Source organism: Falco naumanni, chromosome 2, assembly GCF_017639655.2.
Source record: "Falco naumanni isolate bFalNau1 chromosome 2, bFalNau1.pat, whole genome shotgun sequence".
Classification (NCBI taxonomy): domain Eukaryota; kingdom Metazoa; phylum Chordata; class Aves; order Falconiformes; family Falconidae; genus Falco; species Falco naumanni.
Window position 1 is genome coordinate 107,845,471 of NC_054055.1, and position 24,858 is coordinate 107,870,328.

Consider the following 24,858-nt stretch of genomic DNA (forward strand, 5'->3'; position numbering starts at 1 on the left):
TGATCTCTTTGTGCACCCTTTCATTGATAAACACAAAAAATCTGTGATTTCAACAAATAAAAGTGAAATCAGTAATTAAAAAAAGTAATAGTAATTAAAGCTAACTCCAAATCTAGCCAGAAAAGCCACAGTATCATTAAAGGCTGTAGTAGTTGGATTCACAGGAAAAAAAAAAAAAAAAAATCAATTCATTCTGTGATTTCTATTTTTGAAAATAGGTAGTCACTTATTTGAGAAGAAAGGATAAAGTAATAGCATTTTTGGTCTAAAGCCACTATCTCCCTCCCTCTTTTTTTCCCTCTCCATTTTTTTGTTCCTGCTAAAGAAGTCTTTTCCAAGGCATGACCCTCGATAACAAAACAGACTCCCCCAAATTACTCTTTAAGAATAATAATTAGTTTCAATCTAATAGTCGGTGAAGTATGAGCATTTTCTCCATCAATTCAGTAAGAACACAGACAGCTCAAAGTTCCCACATTTCCTTGCTAAATGATATTAACTGACATTGATGAAGGAACCACCTGTTACATGGGAAGGTAATTTTGTGCCCCCAGAGACAGAGTCCATGGGTGCTTTGCTGAAACATCCATTCTATTGCCAGTAACATTTGCATGTTTTGCACAGGGGAAAAGAGGGATGTTCTCCATACAAGAAAAATGTGTCTCACTCCCATTTACCTAACCCGATTGCCAGCTTCTTTTCATGGTCTCAGCACTTTTTGCTCCTGAGTATGAAGAACAGATGCCGAAAATCCCATAACAAAAAACTGCTTCTCACTAGATTTCTTCCCAAGTTCAGCATACTAAAGAAGGTTTTGACAAACCATTAACAGAGTCCAGAACAGCTTCAAGGTAACAATCAAGTTCTGAAATCAAATCTTCATGCTTTAATTAGAGCCAGAGACTGTAGTGAAAACAGCAGAATCAGAATGCGTCAGCAGAGCTTATGATTAAATCAACGGAAACAACTTTCAAAACAATGTAAATCAGTGATTTTACTACTTCCAACTCTGACAGTATTTCTTTGCTAGTAGCATTGATTTCTGGTGGATAGTTTCCTTTTTATCTCTTCCCAAACCCTTTTTCTGTGTCACTGAGTAATAATTTTCCTATCCTTCATTTCAATTTTCACATCCCTTTTCCTTTTTTTGCTGTACAATATAGAAGTGATTCATTCACAGAAAATTTCAAAAACCACAAAAGTTAAAGTCAGAAAGTAAAAGCATATTGGTGATGGTTTTGTGGATATTTTCAGTTGGATGACATCTCTTGCTTCAACATGCACTGCAAGGGAAAGCTGTGCTCATCTTCTGAACAGCAATCAGATCAAAAAAACATTTGCTGCAGGAAGCTGAATTTACCTTTTGACCTTCGTTCTCTTCTGTGAGCTTCATTCTCTTGTATGAGAAACACAATTTGTTTTTACTCGTCAAAAGCTGCTTTATAGTTATGTTGAACTTTCCAAAAGGGATTCAATGTAAGTGTGAATATTGTGTTTTCCCAGGCTGCTCCAACAGTAGAACAGGAAGAGCAAAGAAGCCAGAAGTCAAAGTTCTTACATAAAAATGACATTACTTCCACATGCAACAATGCTTAATTTTAATCCAAAAGTTTATCTGTGACAGACCTATGCATTGAAGAGGCCCTGGAGTTCAAAATTTTTGTTACGGTGCTTCGTATATACCTTTGTAACTGAAACTGCCTTATGGACATGGGTCTTGTTCCCCCTTGGTCCAACTTGCTAAAGGTATTTAATGTTAAAAACAACCCCTGCCAACACACTAGACATGCAGCCACCCATATACTGTATAAAACTACACAAAGGCTTACATAAGCCTAGCCACTTTTCCCAATCTTTATGTGTTCAATTGTCCATTATAATTATTTGTACTTCATTTGAAACACTGCACACAAAAGGAATAATTTTCACCCTTTCTGAAGGAATATGTCACACTCAGCCCCAGTTCACACTGAGGTACTAGCCATAAAGACAAGACACTGTGTAGCAGTAAATCTGCTATATCATCTCGATCTAAAAGAATTCTAATATGTGCTAGAATTGCCTTCACATTTTAATCTCCATAGAACAGAACTGGACAAAATACTGAAAATCCATTCCTTATTGAAAACAGAAAAGCTGAAATAAGGAACATGACAATTAAATACCTAAAATGTATCTCTAGTAAAGATACATTTTACCATGTTATCTGATAACTATAAAAATACTTAAATATTTTAATTAGGGACAAAAATTCTCATTAAAAGTTGAAGAGCTTTTTGAGTAGAATTTTTGTTTGTTTCTTTCTTTTTCGAAGGGAAAAGCAGAGGAAGTCATACATGGGCACTTTCCTTACAATTTTTTTTAATTATTTTCTTTCAGTGTTTTTTCAAGTAATTCTTGTAGCTCATCACAGTGCATGTTTTTTAAGTTTCTCAATAAGCTGTCTATAAATACAGTGGTTTTGCTCAGGCTGGAAGATTTTCAAATGCTCCTGAAAAGTCCTAGGAGTCTTTCAAGGCCAACATAGCCCAGGAAAACACTGGTGTGAAAGGTTCCAAGGAGTATGTTTACAGAAAATAATTCAAGACAGTGCAATGTACTACTGAGCAAATCAGGAAATGAAAGCTAAGTTTTTAGCATCACATTACACTTATACAAAGCATTCATGTCAAACATGAGTCTGATTAGGTTTTTGTAATGTACCGATGCAGGAGTTCACTGAGTATCTATTTGTACTTTGTCTCTCCTCACAAGTCAGTTTTAAACTGCTTCCCTAGTCTATATTTGCTCAAAAAAAAAAAACAAACCCAAAAACAAAAACAAAAACAAAAAAAACCCAAATCACAGGCTATTGACTGTGATTCCCTTAACAACACACCTTCATCCTATATTGCCCAACAGAATTACTACTTTTAGCAAAACTGCTATCTCCAACACCGGATCCTGCTTCACTTGTAATTTTCTTAAATAGTATTAAATAACATGAATATTTATAACATACACAGAAAAAAATATAATTTCAAGTATCCTTCCTCAATATACTGTAACTTTTAATGTAAAAGCTTTGCACAATATATTTCTATGCGTAGCCATAAAAATCTACATGGAGACACAGTTGTAGCACTGTTAAAGGTTAGCTCTTACTCACCAACTATCCATAACAGTAAATTCAATAAAAAGACAAAATGAATAAAACCCACATAAGACAAGCAAGAATCACAAGCAGAAATAACAAACTTCCTGTGATAGAAGGTAGCAATACCTGATGGTATCTCCAAAACTCATCTCTGAACAGGGAAACCCACCAGGGAACAGGTACCAAACTGCATTATCTTTTGTAATAACACTGGAGAACTAAACTCATATGTGAAAGTCATTAATGCATTTAGGTGCTGCTATAAAGATAACGTATAGCCACGTATGTGCTGAGAAAATGAGCATTATTTTTTTCTAAATAGCACTTCCCAGCAGTCTCACAAGTGATATTGAAACCTCTTGTCTGATTGGGCCAGGCAAATTCAATAGCTAATTTAGCAAAATGCACTAGTTTCTTCTTTCTAACAGATGCCTGTCACACATTGCTATAATAAATGGTCACTGAATACATTTGAAGCTATCACACAAATGGAACAACTTTTTCAAACACCACTGCAAAGCAGAGGGTTGACAAGGAAGGAGTTTAAAACAAGACTGAGGCAATTCCTCTAAAGAATGTTTCACTTTCCAAGATCCCCAAAGCCCCAAATTTGGACAGAAAGGGTGCAGATCAACTGACTCATAGTTCAGAGAAGCAGGAGATGGAATGGATATTAATGAATACCAAATATACATTACCTCTTTCAAGAAATGTGAACACAAAGCTTGTTCTTTATCATGCAAGTGCATTTTGTGCAGCCAATTGAAATCTTTTAAGTCTTTTAAATTGTATGTTTTTTCTACATACAGTGGGAAAGCACACTGCTAGAATTGCATTTTCATTCATTATTTTCCAAAGATTCTAGACATATGATTTTATCAGGATTTCCAGCACCTGGTGAAAAATGCACAGGACAAGGGTTAAGTAGTGAAGAATAAATATTAAAGTTGTGTATGCACCAAGGAATATTTCAACTAACAAAAGAGGGTAAGCTATAGAAGCTGGAAGCACATTTCTGTACAGGAAACAAGCCAGGATTGTGAATCCTTGCAAGTTCAATTATGTAGAAATAGCTAAACAGAAGTTAACACAGGTACTGGAGACAACTAACAATGAGGTTTGTGTGCGTACTGGAAGAGGTTGCTGATACTTCAGACCATCAGGTCAAAGAGATGAAAAAAGTAACCAAACCTTTTCAAACTGACCTGTGACATAAACTCTTCTTGCTCTCAAACATTTCCTTGGAGGCCACTTAAATAAACTGGTTTGTATTTAGTGAGCAATTCACAGGATCTCTGGCTATAGCAAACAAACATCTTGCTGAAATGACTTGCTGCCTGTTGCTTACCAGGTGCACTTAGTCCTATGATTCTGCATGAATATACATCATACAAAGCTTTGTTTTCGAGGATTATCCTCGTGGAAAAGGAATCCAAGTATGCTCCTATATTTCCTAGTTGGTGTTCCATTTTTTCACCAATGAGTGAATAACCTCAACAAAACCAATCTGAAGAGTTACTTTAGCTCCTTTGAGAATCCATCTAATTCCCTTGAACTGGACAGAAAGGGCATGATCAAAGTGAAAATGCACGCTGAGAGACTCGCTGAAATTATCCACCAAGTAAAATAGGGAGGACAGAACCAATGGGCTGAACCAACGGATTTTAAGTACAGTGTGAAATAAACTTTCTACTATCAAAGTTTAAAATACGCTGAGTGCAGGACAATGAGAGAGAAAATTGTCTGATTCACTAGCTATACACAAAAGTTGGAAGAGTACTGATAAATGGATTATCTCAACAGCTAAATTCTTAGAAATCAGTTCCGTACTTTCCATTCCCTCCTATGACTCTACCTTTCCCAAATACAGTAGAGGATGCATTTGGTTATTTGCCACCAACTGAATTCTTCGAAGTACTTTAATGCTTAATATATATTTGTACCACTTTTTAGAGTACACCTTACTGACACGGATCAGAAAATGCAATGTAAAAGTCCAGATGAACAGATCTCTGATTGCAGTGATTCTGTATCCTTCAGCATTGTGAGTCAAAGCTAAACGTCCTTGATTTACACACTTGCACTTAGGCAATGCATGATAAACTTTATTTACAAAAACTCTTGAATAGAGCAAAATAATACCACTTACAGAGACAAGTGGGAGATATCAGCTTTGCTTACATATAATGTGAACATGGTACCAACATACATTTTATTAACATTATTTTGTAGAAGAATCTACATGCTCTTGTATCTCATTAATATATAACATAACATGAGACTGTCCACATTTCAAAGAAATAAGGTGGGATTTATGAACTGAAGCTGATAGAATTTGCAGCAACAATAAATATGAAGAGTATTCCATGCTATTCTGGTACACACTACATTGCACTGCTTTTGTTTCTTTTCTTTTCTTGTTTTTTTTGGTTTGGTTTGGTTGTTTTGTTGGAGTTTTTTTGGTCATTTGGACAGGATTTATGACTTCGCAATTGTTGTGTAACAACACTAGTTCCTGATTTTGATTAGGCCTCCAGTGCCATCAAAAAATGCTCTGATTGTTATCGTGAATACTAAAATTAAAATAACAACAGCATTGGTAGGAAGGCAAGAGGATTTGAAAGTTATAAAGATGTCTTTGGAAAAATTTAATAAGTCACATTAAAAATAAGCAATACAGGTAATGAGAACCGTGACAAGAAATGACAGGAAACTAATAATATAGCTACCAGTTACAAGAGCCTAACTATTAGGACTACGATGCAACTGGTTATGAGGTGCACAAAATTTGTACCCAGGTCTCTCTCAGAGATACATTTTAATGAAGATATATATTTCTGTTTTCAATAGACATCACTGTAAAAGAAACTATGTTAATCCAAAAGGAGGCAGAGCAGGTAAGTTGAAGAAGAAAAGAAATATTAGTCATTTATTCCATACCTAGAGCTGCTAGTGGCATGATATCTCACATACCCACCCCACTCCAATGCCTGTTCTTTCTAGCTGTAGACCTCTGACTTCAAATCAGGGCAAGGTATCAGAGTATAAATGACTCCTCAGCCTTTGTTTGGGCTGGCATTTCAGGCTGTGTCTGCACCTCCTATCATAGCCATGTTTCTAAAAGCCTGTCTGCCAGAAGCACCAAAGAAAGCGGACAGATTTTTGAAAATAATCTGTATTGCATTTCTCCACCTAGCATTTCTATTTCTTTTGACACCGCAGCTGTGACCTGCACAGTGTGAAACCCTGGATGCTCCGTTGGCCTCCCTGTAGTGGACCCTGAAAAAGCACGCATCAGAGTAAGGCAAGTTTTGCCCCAAATAGCTCACAACGTCTACACAGGCCAAGAGGGAATAGGTGATTATCGTACCTCCCTACAGGGAAAATGACTGGTAATGCAATAAAATCACAGGCTACTTCAGATATTTATCAGAATGGCATAGGAAAATGCAGCTGTTGGGCAGGTCTTTATTTAGTCAGCTAAGTCAAAACTTTTTGAAAATACACGATTATAGTCCCAAATACATGCCAGAAAATGAATATGTATACTAAAATTATGTAACTATATCAACAAAGAGTTAGCATTCACATCAACATTCATGTTGATGTTGGCTCCCAAACTGTTGTCTCACAAATTTGGATTGAAAACAAAACTACCCAGTGTCTTCAAAAAGAACTTGAAAAAAATTTGCAAATGCAATTATTATTATTTTTTATAATTACACTATGTCGACCATTTAGAATTATTTCCACAGAAGCATTAAACCCCAGAAATTTCCAGGTATTTGTGACTGTTGTAACTTTCTAAAAATTGTGGAAACAACACTTTGTTGCTGTTCAGTGACTCAAATGGAAATATATTTTGTTACAAAACACCAACAGATTGTCAAATCCTTACAGTCTTGTTTTCAGCTTTAACTAGTGCTTGGGTGCTATTTACAATGTAAATATTTATTTTCAGTATGGCAATCATCATTATATTAGTCTTAATCCTATGTCCATACTTTGCAGGGCAAGAAACAAAAGGAAATAGTTTCAGTTTTATAGACCAATTAAAGCAGCTGGTTTAACAATGAATGCTTTTACCAGAAATATCTACATTCACATGTACTTTTTCCATTCTGCTTGGACAATAAATGTACATAATTTTCAAGATGTTGCATCTATCTATCATCATGAACTATGTCTTAATAATTTAAAGGCACAAACCATTGTAACTGTCTCACAAAAAATCATAGACTAATTGAAGTGATCTACAGGAAACAGCCATAGAACATAAATTTTGTGTGAGAAGTTAATGGGCATCTAAGAAGAAGCTATTTCACACACAGAGTGGTTGTTTCATAGGTATTTCATGGGCAGGCTTCAGGTCAGGACAGCATCCTTCAGTTAACAGAAAAGAGAAATAGTCTTACAGCCTAATACAGCAGCTTGCTGGAAGTTATCACAACATAAAATTTTCATGTAGCAAGATGTTTCACCATTTCATATTTTTTTTCACCACCAAGATCGTCAAGGTATAGCAATTTCAAAACTTTATGTTGAATGGGGCATGCCAAAAGAATTTTAAAATTCAGAGAAATATTTCAGCTTTGCCTGATAAACACCTTTGCACATTAAAAAAACCCAAAAGACCAAAATACCTTGGTTTAATTGACTGCAGTGTTTCAACACACGTTATTTCATGCACCATCAAAATTCCTCTATCTTCTATTATCACAATGTAATAACTAAAAAGAATGATTTAGTGGCTTGCTGTTTTCATTTTTGTGCATATACCATCAGCTCAGCTATGTTTTGTTTATTATAACTACAATCAATAGATGCCTGTACTCAGCACTGAGGAAAATTCGAATGGTATTATACTTAGCACCTCAGGGAACATAGTAATTCATGTACCATAACACATCAGAAAGTCCAGTATCCTATCTCTGACAGTAGATGCTCAAGGCAAAAGAGCAAGGACGCACAAACACATAGAGATAGTTTTCTGCTATAACTTCCCAGTCTTCAGCAATTCACATCTCAAGGACTTCCTGAGTTAGAGGTAATGTCATTGTGTTCAACAGTTCTTCATGAATTTTTCATTCATTAATTGGACTGAACACTCTGAATAAGGGTAATTTTTTTGAGTCAGGAGTGTCCCACAGTGAAGAGTTCCATAGCACTATTTTATGCGTGTGTATGAAGATACTGCCTATTGTTTCTTTTGAGCATGGACTGTAAAAAGGGGAAGCTCAACTATTATTCTGGTAAAACAACATACTAAAATGAAACATGTTACATGCTAGGTTTTGTCAGACCAACTCAAAAATACATTTTTCATTAGGTGATGTTTGTTTCTGAAGTGACTTGACCTGCAGTGGAATATTATTTTTCCATTCCTTACCTGTTTTAAACTTGAAATTTTTTGGTAGCAAACATTACACAAAGCTAACTCAGATTTTATAGAAACAGTAATTTTCATTGGACAACCAGCACAATTATAACAACGCACTCTACCAGCCGCAAAACACTCCAAATTCTGCACACTAGATCAGATGCACTAAAATGGTCATGAATGAGCTACAGGGTGTTTTGCAGAGCAGACGTTATAAGTTTCTTCTCATATCAACCCTAGTAGGACCAAACACCACTTCACCTTCCCTGGAAAGTCCAAAATGTTTTAAATATGTTTCTTATTGCCATTTGGCCTCTGTTCAAAGCCTTTGAGAAAACTAGTAACAGTCCCTAAATCTATATCTCCTTTATGATGAATATAAAAGAAAAATCCCCTAGATTTCTTAGTGTCCAGGCAAAGTTAAATCCTAAGGATGAAGCAGCTAATAACAGAAGCAGCAAGCCTTGTTTCCTTGATACAATCCTCATATTAGAGCTCAGCCATCCTCATATTGCTGCCTCAGCCCAAAGTTTCCTGTCGCTCTCAGAGTGCTCCAAACCACCAACTTCAGAGACAAAAAAATATCCATTTCTTTTTGTAATGGACAAGAAGATGTGATTATACTTCATCAGATACTGAGCATGTTGTGATCGGTGCATTTTTCCACCTCCATACACAGTTATTAAACTGATTTCCAGGAATAAAAGAACTCAACAACAAGGATTCAACCAGGGTAAAACCAGCTTTTGATAGATTTCAAAACAATGACATTGCATTCATAGCTTCTTGCAGTCATGTTAAGTTCCCCAGTGATTCAGTTTCTAGCTTTCTGCCCTGGAAGTTAAATTTATATTTTTACAACTACAATTCTGCACAAAATTTATACTCTGCCAAACTAAGAACACTGCCAGCAAGTATGGGAAGTCTGTGCATGTCATATAAATTAATTACAAAATATGGCCTTTCATGAAGAAAGTTCTTTCCAGTTCCAATCGTTTTGATGATAGCTTGTAACTATAAGAATGAGGGTTGGTTCTTGACTTTCATGATAATTTTGGCTCATATGGTTTTTGTGACCCTCTATTTAGCCATTTTGGATATATACTGCACAGTGCAGAGCCATCTGGTGAAACTGAATTTATCTCAACTACACTAGGGATCTACCTCAGCTAATTAGGCTAGCTGCAAAGATAAATTAGCTCATACCTTGTTAACAGAGCAAGCCTGCTCCTACTACTAAGGTAAATTGGCTCATGGTGAAGCTGGTATCTACTCAGAACTGTACCATTTGCACACTACTCCTGGTTTACTTCTCCCCCTTCTTATGGTTATACTTTGCCTGAGATTACCTGAATATTCTTTAATATTTATCTTGCCAATCTAAGTTCCTTTAAAATGTCTGTGTCATAGGACCTTTTGGACTAGTTCATTCTTGTTGAAAGAAACCCAACCCCCACACACAACCCAGCCTTCTAACCTAAGAATTTGGTAAAGCTATTTCTCTACATTTGCCCTTCAGAGATAGCTTTCATTTCTTCATGAACTCAAATGAGATCACAATCATAAACTGTTATAAATCATGGTACTTTCTTTTATTTTTCAGTCCAGTCAGTATCACTTCTTTAATCCTCCTGAATACACTTCCCAAAAGTACTAAGTGATAGTTTTCATAACAAAGTATTAGCACCTAATTTTATAGTTGCTGGACAGTAACACAGAGGTCAGTTTCTCTCAGTGAAAACAATCATCTTAAATTTATTGGGTTAAGGATTTTCTAATAGCAAGATATTTTCTCTTTTCATTTAAATGCAAGAATAAAATGAAAAAAAAAAAAAATACATTAATAAAACATGTCCGGATTCCAAAATATTCACTAAGCACCAAACAGCAATGACATCTAACATGAAAAATGAAAACAACTGTTAAGACTAAATATAAACACAACCATAAAGGTCAGCAATTTACCACCTTGAACATCAAAGCTCCTGTCTGATGGCCTTCAGGGTGACATAGTCCAACATGCACTGCTCAGCTGCCCTGCCATTAGCCACCAGTACAATGAAGAAATTTCACAGCAGCGTTTAGGCCAAGACCAAGCCCCTTTTCTAGTATTACCCTTAAGTCATTGTAGGACCGACCTTGAACAACTGATGACTCTTTTTATCTATTATTCACCATCCTTTCTACACTTGCTTCTAGAAAACAGTTTTCAGTCTCTCACAGCCTTTTTCTCATACAGAGAATAGCCATTGTACTCCATTTCCCACAGCCTAATTTAAAGTAAGGAAAGCTAAAGTGTCACAGTAAAATAGTAACTGCTCTTGTTTACCCAAGATCGTGTTTTGATGCAGTATTAAAGTATCCCATAAATAAACTCTTCCTTTCACACTCTTAGACAAGTATGTATCTCAGTACTGGCTAAAACCAGAATAAGCATTCTGTACTCAAAGAACATTTATATGTCTGAGTGAGATATATACGTACATACGAGTCTAGATTTTTAAATCAAGCTCAGCGAGGCCAATATTTCTCCATTGCTTTCTACCATTTCACTGTTGCCTATAAAATAAGCTAGTGTATCTAATAGCTCAAAATCCCATGCCTTTAGCTAAACATATTCAGGGTATTCTAGTCTTGATTTATGCCTTAGTATTAAAAAACAATTCAATTTAGCATGCTGCAAAAAGAGAGGATGTACAGGCCTTTTAAATGGTAGCAGCTGAAAGGTCATCAACAAAAAAGAAACAATTACATCTTTCTCACAGTTGCTTTTTTTCTTTGAAGGAACCTAGAAGTTATTGGTTTCTTAGTGTATTTTCCCAGTATTGTCACCCTTAATTCTAAGAACTGATTGAATGAATCTCTGTTTAAAAACTGATTATTTGAAGAAAAAGGAAAATTCTCTCAAACTATAAAAAAAGACATGACAAAAATTTAAATGCAGTAATTCACATTATCAGTCATCTCTGTCATCCAATCTCATTGTTTTCATTATAAATGGCACAACTTGAGCTGCAAAAAGTAGGATTTTTATAGACTATATAATGGCAGAAAAAAATTCAGTATCTATACCCTCTTCAGGTAGGTGTCCTACTTGGAAACATCAGATATTGAAATAATAGGCTTTTGTTGGAAGAAATATGTTGAATGGACTTTTTGTCAGGACTTTCATCAGAAAGCAGGAATACTAGCAGAGGAGAACAGAATCAAGTACAATATATTTGTTCGCAGAAGTAGAAAAGGAACATGTAATTTCCAGTGGCTGTTATTTGCTGGCTTATCCTCGAGAATGATATAACCCTTCTTTTAAATAGGATGAACTATGACAAACACCATGCTCTACTTACTCTGCTTCCTCATTTCAAGGTAGAGTGCAGCTATCATAAAGATGATTTGTCTCTCTGTGATCCATCAAATCATTATGTTCTTCTGTATTGTTTTTCCTATTGATCCCTAGTATTGAAAACCCAAGGACTATATGGAAGTTGTTCTTCACTGGAGCATCATAGAATCATAGAATGGTTTGGATTGGAGGGGACCTTAAAGATCATGTAGTTCCAACCCCACTGCCATCGGCAGGGGCAACTTTCACCAGACCAGGTTGCTCAAAGCCTCACCCAACCTGGCCTTGAATACTTGCAGGGATGGGACATCTACAGCTTCTCTGGGCAACCTGTTCCAGTGTCTCACCACCCTCACAGTAATGAATTTCTATCTAATATCTAATCTAAATCTACCCTCTTTTAGTTTAAAACCATTATCCCTTCTTCTATCTCTACAGGCCCTACTAAAAAGTCTGTCCCCATCTTTCTTATAAGCCCACTTTAAGTACTGAAAGGCTGCTATAGAGTGTCCCCAGAGCCTTCTTCTATCCAGGCTGGACACCACCAGCTCTTTCAGCCTGTCCTCATAGCAGAGGTTCTCCAGCCCTCTGATCACCTTTATAGCCCTCCTTTGGGCTCGCTCCAACATCAATGGTCTATGAAGCTTTCTTCCTCATGGCTAGCTTGGCATGAGTCAAGGAGTTGGCAGCAACCACCAACCTGTTCATCTAAACTTTAGCTTATTTCTAGGCCACAGGAAACAAGGGTTTTCCCTTATTGCTTTAAAGAATACCAATTTTTTGTACAGTATTTTGAATATGACAGAATATTCAGGTGCTGAGGTCATGTCTTCCCTCTAAAAAGATTCTTTAAATGTCAGCCACCAGATAAGCCCTATTTAACTATCATTCCTCTAATGTCAGAAGAATGTCTATTCCTAAACATTAGCACTTCCAATTTTCAGCCACATTAAGGATCTTTTTCTCTCTTCTAGAAGGTTAAACGGGAGATGATGACAAGAAGATGACTCCTCCCCATTGCTATACATCTCAATAGTACTGTAATAAACACAGCTTGTGTAGGATTAGTTGCTACAGTTGTACTGTTGTTCTTCAATGAGAAATATGTAAGCTCTAAGAGAGGTGAGATAAACATGCTAAATCAGACTTTTCTTCTCTTTCTCCCCAATACTTGCCCTCTCTCTTCCTTAAATTTAAAATAACAGCTCTGCTATCGCTAACAGAAATGGTTATGCCACATATACATAAGTAAAAATTCCACTCCCTTATATGCTTACATAAAATGAATATTTATAAAAACAGCATCTTGGGATGTTTTGTTTGTGGTTTAGAGATTTTATTTATGTGAATGAAAGAAAAGAAAATAGTAGGCCACGGTGTTGGTAGATATACTACATGTGGCAGCAGTGCACATTCTATAGAAAATAGTTGCACAATGCTGGGGTTTCTCTTTCTCTGTCCCCACACAGCTGCTTTCACTAGTCTTTGGATGCCCTACAGAGCTTTTATGAGCAGATACAATTCATAAACTTGTATTTTCAGAGAATTTGTAGATTCTAAATTTCTGAGATTTGCTACTTCGTTGTGAAGTTTCTATATTTTCTACATTCTTAGCCCCTTTTGGTATCTGTTTTTCATTCACTATTAGTTGATAATGCATCCTGTTGAATGCACCAAATAATATTAGATTCTCAACTTGGGAAATGCAGCTCCAGTCCTAACTAACATACCATCAGCATATTAACTAGAAAATTACCTTATCAGCAAGGAAAACATCATGTTTTTAATGTAGCAGTAATCATCAGCTAAATCAATAACCTGAGTTTTAAAAAGTTTAGCAAGAGCCACAGAATAGCCACCAGTTTCCATTTTCTTCTGCTCTGCCGCTCTGCCCCTGTTAGCCACCCCAAATGTTCTCACAGCCTGGATTTCAGCACATGGTACATTCAACACACTTTTGATGAATTCCTGTAAATGTTCAGGTTTTATGCTCTGGTATTCTCAAATATTCCTGCTTCCAAGAAAACCAAATTTATAACGTGAGGGGAGGCTGCATATTTCTGGCACATGCAGTTGTGCAGATGTTATTCCTTAAGGAAGACTATCTTGATAGCCTCCATGAATAATGGCTACGAGATGGCAAGGAGCCAACAGTTCTCTTATAGCAGAAGGTATAAAACCACTCTCCTACTGAAAGAAGGCCCCCAGTAGGATAATATATTATTACGCATGATTCAAATTACAGGATCTGCAGCAGGGGAGCTAGTGGCTGAATCAGGACAGCCGCACACAGAATACTGATGATGGGATGATGGAATGCATCATGCATTGAAAGAGCTATGGTTTAGTGTTTAAATCCTCTGTATTTTCAAAGTGACTACAAGGATCAATATATAGCTGAAGCTCCATAAACAAATTGTACATTACTGTGTGCATGGAGCAGGCAAGTTATCACGTTGTAGCAAAAATTCTATTTAAGAATACTTCTTCAAATAAAATTTTGCTTTACCAAAGACTTGACCTCTTGAAGCCCACTAGCAATAGATATAGCTTTAATTTAATAACACAATATTGAATTTGTCTCATATCTGATTCTGTTTCAGCTATTAGAATACTGAAGAGCAAAACCTTGCCTCATTAGATTATGCGGTCTGAAATCTCTGCATTCCACAGTATTCTGGGCTGGGTTTAAATTGTTCGCACAACAAATTACTTTACCCACAAAGAACTAAATCCAAATGTTCAACACAATGTTGGCTTGCCCAAATGTTTTCCATTTATAATTGAACACATCTCAAGAAAATGTGCATGTTTATTATTTTTAAAAAACCCAAAACCAACACACACAAACCTATTCCCTAATATGAAAAGCTGGCTAGAGAATAGTTTTTCAAGCTAAGATCTAATCTTTTCTGTGTAGATTAAGCACATCTGAAGTAAAAAGAGAAATAGCTAAACAAAAATTTTATATTTCGCTTTGCTGCAACATACCCTGAAGCAGTATGCAAGCTCTCCATTGACTTCCTTTCATACTGGCTCTTGTATTCAGTTATTCTGGTAAATGGATGCAAATCAGGTGCATTGTGTTGAGGTGGAAGGAAGGGGGTGAAATTTGTTCAGAAATGATCTCAGTTCTATTCATTAATAAAATGACATCTTGGCTGAAAGTGGTGAAGAATGAAATATAACAGTACTGAACTTCACTCAGTTGTAACAGATGCATGTAAGAACCTTTAGAGAAAGCCAGATATGTAAAACGGCCACAGCGAAATGATTTCTGAAGCATTACAATAAGTATTTAGACCGTGATGGCAGCTAAAGATGCAAACTCAATGCTGCAGCAACACCCTTTTTACCTTCCAAGATGGTTAAAGGTAATCTCAGACTATAATTGGAGGAAGCAGTACCACATTAGGTAAGGACTACAAGGAGACAAACATACATGAAAGAAAAATATATGCACAATATTAACAATAAAAGACTCTTTTAAAGGTTTTATGGGGCCAACAGAAAAAAAAATGGAACAATGCCCATGGTTACCTGCAGAGACAGCACACAGTTAAAAAAAAAAAAAAAAAAATCAGGAAAAATGTAGCCACCTTTTGCATAGCGATTCAAATTATGCTGGCAGAATAATTAATGGAGGACCTAATCTCTGTGAGGAAAAAAAAAAAAAAAAAAAGAAAAGAAAAAAGGATACGTTAAACAAAGTTCATTACTGCATGATGTAAATGAGTTTCTCACCAGTGATGTCACTGATTGGCTGGGATGTAGAGCTGGTTTCGAACAGTGCAGCATGGCCGGATTGGCTGCTAGCTCTTCTGGTTACTGCCTGCTTGGGCAGCGGTCGAACCAGACACTTTCTGTCTCTCTTGTTGTCGTTTGAAGCAAATCTTGTTCAGCCCAGCTGTGTCTCCATAGTAGTGGCACCCTAAGAGAGTCTCCCTCCTGCTTCCCACAGCTCATCTGTAAGGCGGTCGCTGCTGTGAAATACCAGCCTTTGGCACGGAGCCCAGACTGCGTTGTTAGATCCGTCTATAATACAGAAAAGAATTTTTTTTAAGCAGTTCTTTCACCGAATTACATCCTAAGAAGGATTAATAAGCACTAAATTGCAACTGATTTGTGGACTTTTAAATTATGTAGCTAGCACACTTCCTGAAATAAAACATTATCTAACCTGCAATAGCACAGCATCATTGGTTTAAAAAAAAAAAAAAAAAAAGAAAAAGAAAAAAATGAAAAAAAATGAAAAAAAATGAAAAAAAGCAAGAAATAGAATCAACAACTCTTCTTTGTTTACCTTGATTACAAAAAAAATTCTTCGTTTTTTTTCCCCCCTAGAATGGTAACTGATATCTTGGTGCTACACAAGAATATTTTAAACTATCGCTAGTTTTCTATTTACATCCAAGTCATTATTTTCAGGTTAAGACCAGGGATCTTAATTAGCATTCTCTTTAACTATGCAAACTGAGACAGGGCATGAAAGAAAAATGCTGTATGGAAGAGACAGAGAGAAAGAGAGAGAGAGAGGAAGAAGGAATAAAAAAAAAAAATAAATCTGTGCAGCTTTTACAGTTCAGCTGTCTGACCCCCTGCAAAAAGAATGCAGTCATATCAACTTTGCCAGACAATGGAGTACCTACAGGCTTTCCTCTAGACAAGTCCTTTATAACCAGTCAGTATTATGTGCTGCAGACAGTGGCCAATCGCTAAGCTGCTTTCTACAGCAGTGACACAATAGGTGCACTGGCCACACTGTCCTCCTAGCCTCTGACAGCGGTTCAGGTTCATTTTTTGTACACTGGAATACGCATATGTCTTTAATGTTCCTACTGTATGAAAAAAAAATATCAGCCTAAGCTTGCTTTGTTTTGCTATAATTACATCAGCCTAATTACTGCAGCCGAGCCGCAGTGCCACTGCTCAGAGCGGCGCATAGGCATGCACGTCATATAAATATGCATGAGCACGCCTGCTTATTTAAATACAAAAATGCATCAATTGCTGGTGGTGCCTTTTTGGTTTTGTTTTCTGCATGTCCTTCCTCCCCCCTCCAACACCCATTCCTGATGAACCAAATGAGTTAAGGATGCCTAGCAAATACGGTCACCATTTTCTCCCTTTATTTATCCAAACTTTTATTCGTTCTGTTCTAATTGCAAGCATTCAGTAGGAACTAAAAAAAAAAAATTTCAAATGCAAATGAGTGTCAGTTAGTAAGAGGAAGGGTATTGCAGACCTAGGGCATTTTTCTCCCTTGTCACTAGCCATCAGAGTAAGCGCCTGTAAATTAATCTGCATGCACTCCATCACAGCCACGCATCAGATGCCCAGTTCTTATTAAAAGCATCATGATCCCCCAGCATGTGCACGCATCCAGCTTGTGTGTTTGGGTATTCTGTAATTACAGCATCTCTTGTAACAGTACCTGAATCCGCTCATATAGTCAAAAGATTAAATCATCACTATTCACATATTAGACAGACATAATTGGGCACATTCTATAATGGGAATCGCCATGCTAATTTTTGTGATTTTATGCATGGGATTTACATATTCATGAAGAGAATAGCTGTTATGACCGCCGACAGAGCAACATGAAAAGAAAAGACACCATTCTTCAGCACACAGAGTATACAAAACCTAGGGGGAAAAGATGCAGCATATGGCGACAAGGAAAAGAAGTTGTTTGGCTTTCGAGGGTTATTTTATTTCCTATTTATAAATTCTGGGTAGACGGCTTACAAAAACATGTGAGTATTCTAAACACAAAGGCAAAGTAAATCTGTGTTATTAGTAATCATCCACTAGTAGCTGAAATAAAATAATTTTCCAGTTGGTGCCCAATGTTCTGCAAGTTTTACCTTTGCTTTAAAGACCATTTTCAGTTTATGGATGCTTAGGACATATTCCTCCAGGAATGCACAAAAATACTAACGAATCAGAACGGAATAGAAATTCCATCCCATATTTAAAAATCTTTATTCTAATGCCTGCTCTGAATTAGGGAGCTACACCTTTCCCAGGAAAGCTGGTGTTCTTCATTATCCTAGGTGATTTTTTTCCCAACTTATTAGAACTGCACGTTTTCCAAATATGATGAAATATATCCTCTTAATGATTTTCAGGTTCTAATGTTTTTTAAAGAATAATAATAAAAAAAAATAATCACCAGAGTATAGATAATTCAGGCAGTATTGAACAAAGTGCACATTGATTTTACTAACATTTTTCAAACAAATAGATAAATAGAAAACACACATTATGATTACTGTAACCTTGTTCCTTTCATGCATTCATTATAATTATTTCTAAATGTTTATTTCTCTGGTATCTGCCGCTCAAAACGTCCCAAATTTCCTTATAAAAGCCAGAAAACATTACCTACAGATGTGTGCTTTTCCTTACATTTTCCTACATTTGGTAAAGAAAATAGTACAGATAGCAAGGTGAAAATACTTAATTTTTCCATTGGGAAATGAAAAATTTTAATGCAATAGCCATACGTTTGATAGGCCTTGTTGTATATTAGTTTATACAAAACAGTATATTTAATACTACCACAAAAGAACAAAAAAGAGCTTTTTTTTTTCTTTACATTCAGATACTATACATCTCTTTGAATCACAGTCTGTCATGCAGTAACACTTTTTTAATGACAGAAATTATATATTACATCATGAAAAATACATTACAAAAGGTGATAGAATTTGTATAATGTATCAGATTTAACTAATGTTATTGAAAGTATATTTGAAAATAATCACAAGAAATTGCTTTTGGTTCTCTAAAGTAGATTTTTTATTTTTCAAAAGCAAAATAAACAGTAAAAAAAAATTAAACCCATTAATATTAATTAAAGAGTATTTCTTCAACCAGAACACTATTATTGTCTTTGTCAAGACGATAAGCTGCCAAATACCTTCTTTGTGTTTTTCTCTACCTAAAATTCAAACTCCAGCAGCTCGAAATCTGTGAGCTAATTATTAATTTTTCACTTTAGCTTACATGTCTGGGCTATGACATCATATAGCACAAAAATAAGCTCCATTGCTAAAAGGAAAGCATTTAGAGAACTGAACGGTGATATAATTTTTAAGATACCAGCCTTTTAAAAACCTTAGCATGGCCTCTATTCAAGAGCCTTACTCCATAATGTCAAGTACATTAGTGCTAACTTGAGGCTTTTGTTAGAGGATAACATCTGAAAACTTCATATATTCATGGAAAAATTTGAGGTAGTTTTCCTTAGAGAAAACATGTGATTTTGTGTTATGTGCTTACTGATAGAGAAAAATTAATATTTCTTGGTTTTAGCAAGGAACCTGACAAATTACATGCACTGTATTGAAGTAAATGAAATCACATACCTCTAAAAGTGGACAGATTGTTGTCTTATTTTATAGTCCCTACTGTACTGTGTTGTGGTTTTGGGTTGTTGTTTTTTGTTTAATTCATTCAGCAGAGAAAATATTTGTAACAATAGTACAAGTTTAGAAATTTCAGCAAAAATATTATCTGATTTGTTATACCTGGCATCAAATGAAATGGACAACAGTTAAAAAAAATACTTCTGTGTCTAGAGTTAGGTTTCTATTTCTACAATTGCATCTTTTATCACATCAGTTCTCTACATCCTTCATTAATTATAATTGCTGTTTTCTTTACAAACTACCATCTTTTGTTCTGTACTTTTATAGCATGTAGTACTATTATCCTCTGTCCTTTACTGAAGTTCTTATAAATTCCCAGATTAAACCACACTACGTCAACAACATTAGTTATGACGATATTATACCTGCTACATCTTCAGCTTCCAAATTATGGTCTGAATTTTCAAACAATACTCAGGCTCTGGCATCCATGTTTAAACCCTGGCCCTGCTATAAGCTTAATTCCAGAAAACTACCATGTAACTGAAATTTAAGATTCTAAAGCAGGTTGTCTGACTTTCATAAGTGCCAGAAACCTGCAGCTCTATTATACGCTACAGGAGCTCCTGTTAACTGAACTGCCTTAATACGATGCAGATGCCAAACACTTTGCTCTTGTAAAGGACCTGATGCAGATATTGACCTGACTTTTTTTGGTTTAATAACTCTTACAATCCCAAATGCTCTGATGGTGGAATAGAGCTTTCCAGTTTTGGGCTTGTAACCTTCCATGGAGAAGCAGCAACAGCATGGGAGGTTAAAAATGTAGCATTCAATATTACTACTTAAATTTGTGGCACCATAAGACTAGTATTTGGGTTGATGTTAAATATCAGGTCTGTAAAAAAAGTTGCAGTAAAAAAAAGTTTACTTATCATCTAATAATCTCTGTATCTAGTATCTGTATCTGGAGAAGTGCTAGAAACTTGGAAATTCATTGCCCAGGGCCTAAATAGATTAGCTGTAAACTACTCTGGCTTTATAGCACTGACAGAGACACACAGATTAAAATTCACTGAAGGATTTCCCCCATTGTAACTTTCATGAAAATATCCAACCAAGCAAACCTACGTGGGAATAGTGAGATGCAGTAATTTTTCTCCCTTTTTAAATTAAGATTTTCCAGGAAATCTTGCAGCGCTATATACCTAATAAATACAGAGCCTACGTTTTTAAAAACTTACTTAATAAAAGGAGATAAAGTTGTATTATTTTGAGGTAAAATCATAACCTGTTTAACATGTAATGTTTCATACATTCTTTGGGGATTTCCCCCCATTTTTCCATATTTTTATTTATTATTAAAAGTAATGGAAGTAAATAAAATAATGGAAGTAAATTTGCTTGGTCCTTTTAAATGTCATTGAGGAGTCACACTTAGGAAATTCTTCAACTAATCTGCTTCAAGAATACATTAAAAATATTTGCCTAAAGTCTTTGTCACTCTAAAAGCATGTGCAGTTCTAGTGAGAAACTCACCTTCATTTACCTCTTGAAGAAACTTATTTTAGGGTTATTTTAACCTTCATTTCCTACTCAGTTGCATCTTCCCCTTACTCAGAATTCACCCTTCCCTCAGGCTCTACTTAGTCCTCCTGAAGAGGAAAAATTTAGTGATACACTTTTGACAGTATTTTCATGAAACTGATTGTGCAGACATGTAAACAGATGATTAAGTGTCTGTTTCTCCACAGTAGCTATAGTGCTGTAAGCACTTTTACTTTGCAGTACCCCACCCACCATAAACCTAATTTCACTTACCTGTCTCTCATTTATTTGGAAAAAGGATACTCTGGGCAACATTACATTGGCTGTTACTATGTATTTGACCCGTTGTCTTCATAGCCTACCATAAGCTGTCGCTGTAACTGAGTTAACTGAACTAAACTGCTGATTTAACATAGTTTTCCTTCTTTCTCTTGCACATGCATTAAGTAAACCTCAATAAATGTCCATTTCCAGTAGCAAACACTCTGGGTTTTATCATTTGATACAAGTGCCAAAGCAACTGCATATTAAATGATGGATCTACTTTCAAATGTTGTTTTATCTCAAGATGAGTAAGAGAGTCTATCTGAAGGCCCCTAAATGATATGGTACTGTTGAATGTTTGAATTACCAGGACCCAGAGATGAAGATAATAATTTTCAACTTTACATTAGTCTCCTTATTCATGATGATGTACCATTGCTGTGAAGAGGACTAAACACACCCATCTACATCAAGGATTTTTGTTGTATTAAAAATATGCATCTAGGACACACTTGGAATTTCTTAATTTAAATTGAACATGAGAGCCTACTTTTAATGTAGTCTATTTTGGGTAATATTTCAGCACATCATGAAGCCACTGGCTAAGCAGAAAACCTGTAACTCCAAGCTGTAACTCCACTTATCTGCCAACTGTTTTGTAACTTCAGGTTAACTTTCCTCAAATACAGAAAACAATCACTGTATTTGAAAGAAAATGCTAAGTTAAGGAGTCCTTTAAGCACAAGATGTCTAAATACAAAGTACAAGTTGTCAAGAGCAAGATAACAGTCCCCTGAGTCCACATGTTAAATCTCCCAGGGAGGCAATGTCAGTCTGGGCTACTGGGTGCCACTGACAAAAACACCAAGGCAACAAAGGATGGCTACTGACAGGTACCTCTGACATGTTGTTACACAAGGAAGTTCCACTGCTTCCCCTAAACTGCAGAAAACCCCAATCATTAGTACATAGCACACACATTGCACCTTGTAAGCTAGCAATCAGGGCAGGATTTGGCAGTCTGTATTTAGTATTAAAAATCTTAGTGCCACCTGGACTCCCAGGATGGGAGACCATGAGTCCTGTGCGGTGGCTGCCCAACATATGGAAATGCCTTGAATACATACTGATATTTTAAGTGGCAGTCAGTGTCTAGTTTTAAAATACTGACTCCTACCCTCAGACTTTATCTTCACCTCTCAAACAAAATGAATCTTGAAGCAGGGCAGTCTGGGTTTTTTTGTTGTTGGTTGGGTTTTTTTGTTTGTTTTTTTCTCTGTCTGGAAGCCACAGTCTAGAAAATCCACTCAGCAGCAAGCATCTGCCATCCCTTTTGGGCATGTCTACTCGGCGAAACACAGTGCCACAGAAAATACATTCTTGGGCAGCATTTGCAGTACAATATCATTACGACAGTCTTTCGTATTGTGGCAGGCTGATGTTGGCTGGCTGCCATATGCCCATGCAGCCACTCCCTCACTGCCCCTCCTCAACAAGACAGGGGAAGAAAATAAGATGCAAAAGCTCATGGGTCAAGATAAAGACAGGACAATGACACACCAATTTCCTTCCCTGGTAAAACAGACTCACCTTGGAGAAAAGTAATTTAACTCATTGCCTTCCCTCAGTGGCTCAGAGTGGATGAGGAGCGGGGGTCACTGTCAGTCAGTAACAGCTCCTCTCTGCCACTCCTTCCTCCTCACATTCTTTCCCTGTTCCAGTGTGGGTCCTTCCCACAGGCTACAGCCCTTCAGGATAAACCTGCTCCTGTGTGTGTTCTCCATACGTTGCAGATTCCTTCAGGGCACATACACCTGCTCCAGTGTGGGGTCCTCCACAGGCCGCAGTGTGGGTAACTGCTCCACCATGTTCATCTCTACAGGCTACAGGGAAATGCCTGCTCAGGCACCTGGGGCACCTCCTCCCCTCCTGCCCTCTCCCCTCGGGCCGGCCGGGCTGTTCCTGACCCGTTCCCCCTCAGCACCGGCAGCGCTGCCCTCCCTCGCGCAGGTTTCCCCATGGCCATGGCGGCTGCGGGGCCCGGCCGTGCCCTGCGCTGGGGCCGTTGGAGCCGGCTGGAACCGGCTGGAACCGGCTGTGCCCAGCACGGGGCAGCCCCGGCCGCTCCCCACAGGGGCCGCCCCCGGCCAGCACCTCCACACCCACACCCGGTGTGCACTGTTGCCTCTTTCTTGACTGAAAAACTTCAACAGTGAACACACACGCTTTTCCTTGACTGATAATGTGTTTAAATGAACACACACATTGTGTTCAAAGTTTGCCTGCGTGAAGCACCACTGTGAAGTAGTTACAGTGCTTATGGCTTTTCACCCCAAGCTGAGATTTCTCTACAGAGTGCTTTAGTTTTCCATGGACAGGTATCCTTAGCCAGCCTTCAGGACAAAACATGTATAAAGACCATTTTCTGTCCAATAGTTACATTCCTCCTGCACACAGATAAAAGAGACTCCTGATCCTGTCTCACCTCCACAAAGCTAGAGAAAATTCTCTCACAAGAAAAAAATTCTCACAAGACTTGCTCAAAACCTCATTCTCAGACTTCTCTGGTAATGGGTTGCTGGGTTGATCTAAAAGGCTACTGTCCCCAGTCACGAACCTGCAATGCAGGAGCAGGACAACCCTTTGAGAGCAAAACCAGCAGAAATAATTTCCACTGGCTGCTGCTCTACCCAGGCCCACAGGTCTGAGCACGGACAGGTAACAAAACTGCTCCACAGCCTTTAGAAGTCCTCCAAATGAGTGTGTTGCTGAAGAAAGGAACAAATAACATAATGCCTACTTTAACTGGCAAAGGACAAAAAATGTTGACCAACTCAACCCCAGGTACATAGCCATGGGAATACCCAGGTGAGGATGCCCAAGCACTTCTTTTTTACTAAGGAGAAAACTTGCCTACCTATTACATTAGGTCTTCCCCCTTTACATAATTCTTAGGAAGCACAGCCAGGCATCAATCACAGAACCCTATGTATTACTTTAATAGCTAGGATTAATAAATTACAGGTTTCCTAGTATAAATACACGTGTATTCAGTACAAGCTGCTATTTGAAACGTATTGATAATTGCGAAAGGATTTGGACTGTTCCCAAGTCAAACTGTGCACTCTGTGCAATAGCAACCTTCTCTGCAATGATCGCTGCCATAGCCTGTATCATAGCCCGCCTCTTGATTTAACACACCTAGGTGATGCTGAAATCCTTGAAAAATCTATCCTCTATAAGTCTATCCTTGATAAAATCAGTACAAGATGGTCCTTGAATGTAATGCACAAGGCATGTAAGAAATGCATAAGGGAACATCAAACTAGGATACTGGTGCTGCACGGCTCGCGATCCTCCCAGCAGAGGGACGCTGCCTTTGAGCACTCAGAGGTTGGCCCAGTTCTAGTGAGTAGGCTTCTCTACATAGAGCTAGGAATTCTCTGCTCTAGAGGCACTTGGCCGAGTTTCTCACCCTGGTCTCCTGATGGACAAGGTCAAGGGTTGCTTTGAAAGGGTCCAAGATTCCCTGTGGGGACCGGGCAGAAAGTCAGAGGAGTCTCTGCCTCATCAGAGGTTCTAGCCTGAGCAACATGTGCTGTAAAAATCAGGATTCTGTGCTGTTCCCCACAACTGTTTAGGTTGTTGGTTTTGTTTAACTTATCTGGGAGTAAAGTGGCCGTGCCTAAGAAATTTCGTTATTAAAAAAAAAATTGAGCTGCCACAGCCAGATTAATTATGCAAAAGGATGAGTAATCACTTGAAGTATTTTCAGTAGTTGTCACCCTAGTTTCACAGCTTACATGGT

At 37.3% G+C, this 24,858-nt stretch overlaps 1 long non-coding RNA gene across 1 annotated transcript in view; it reads right to left on the reverse strand.

Annotated features, from left to right (window-relative positions):
* The window catches only part of LOC121083028, a 331,847-nt gene that overhangs the window by 284,148 nt on the left and 22,841 nt on the right, over positions 1 to 24,858 (reverse strand). The window contains exon 2 of the long non-coding RNA XR_005826220.1: positions 15,604 to 15,894. This is a non-coding gene — a long non-coding RNA (uncharacterized LOC121083028). The remainder of the gene's footprint in view (positions 1 to 15,603; positions 15,895 to 24,858) is intronic.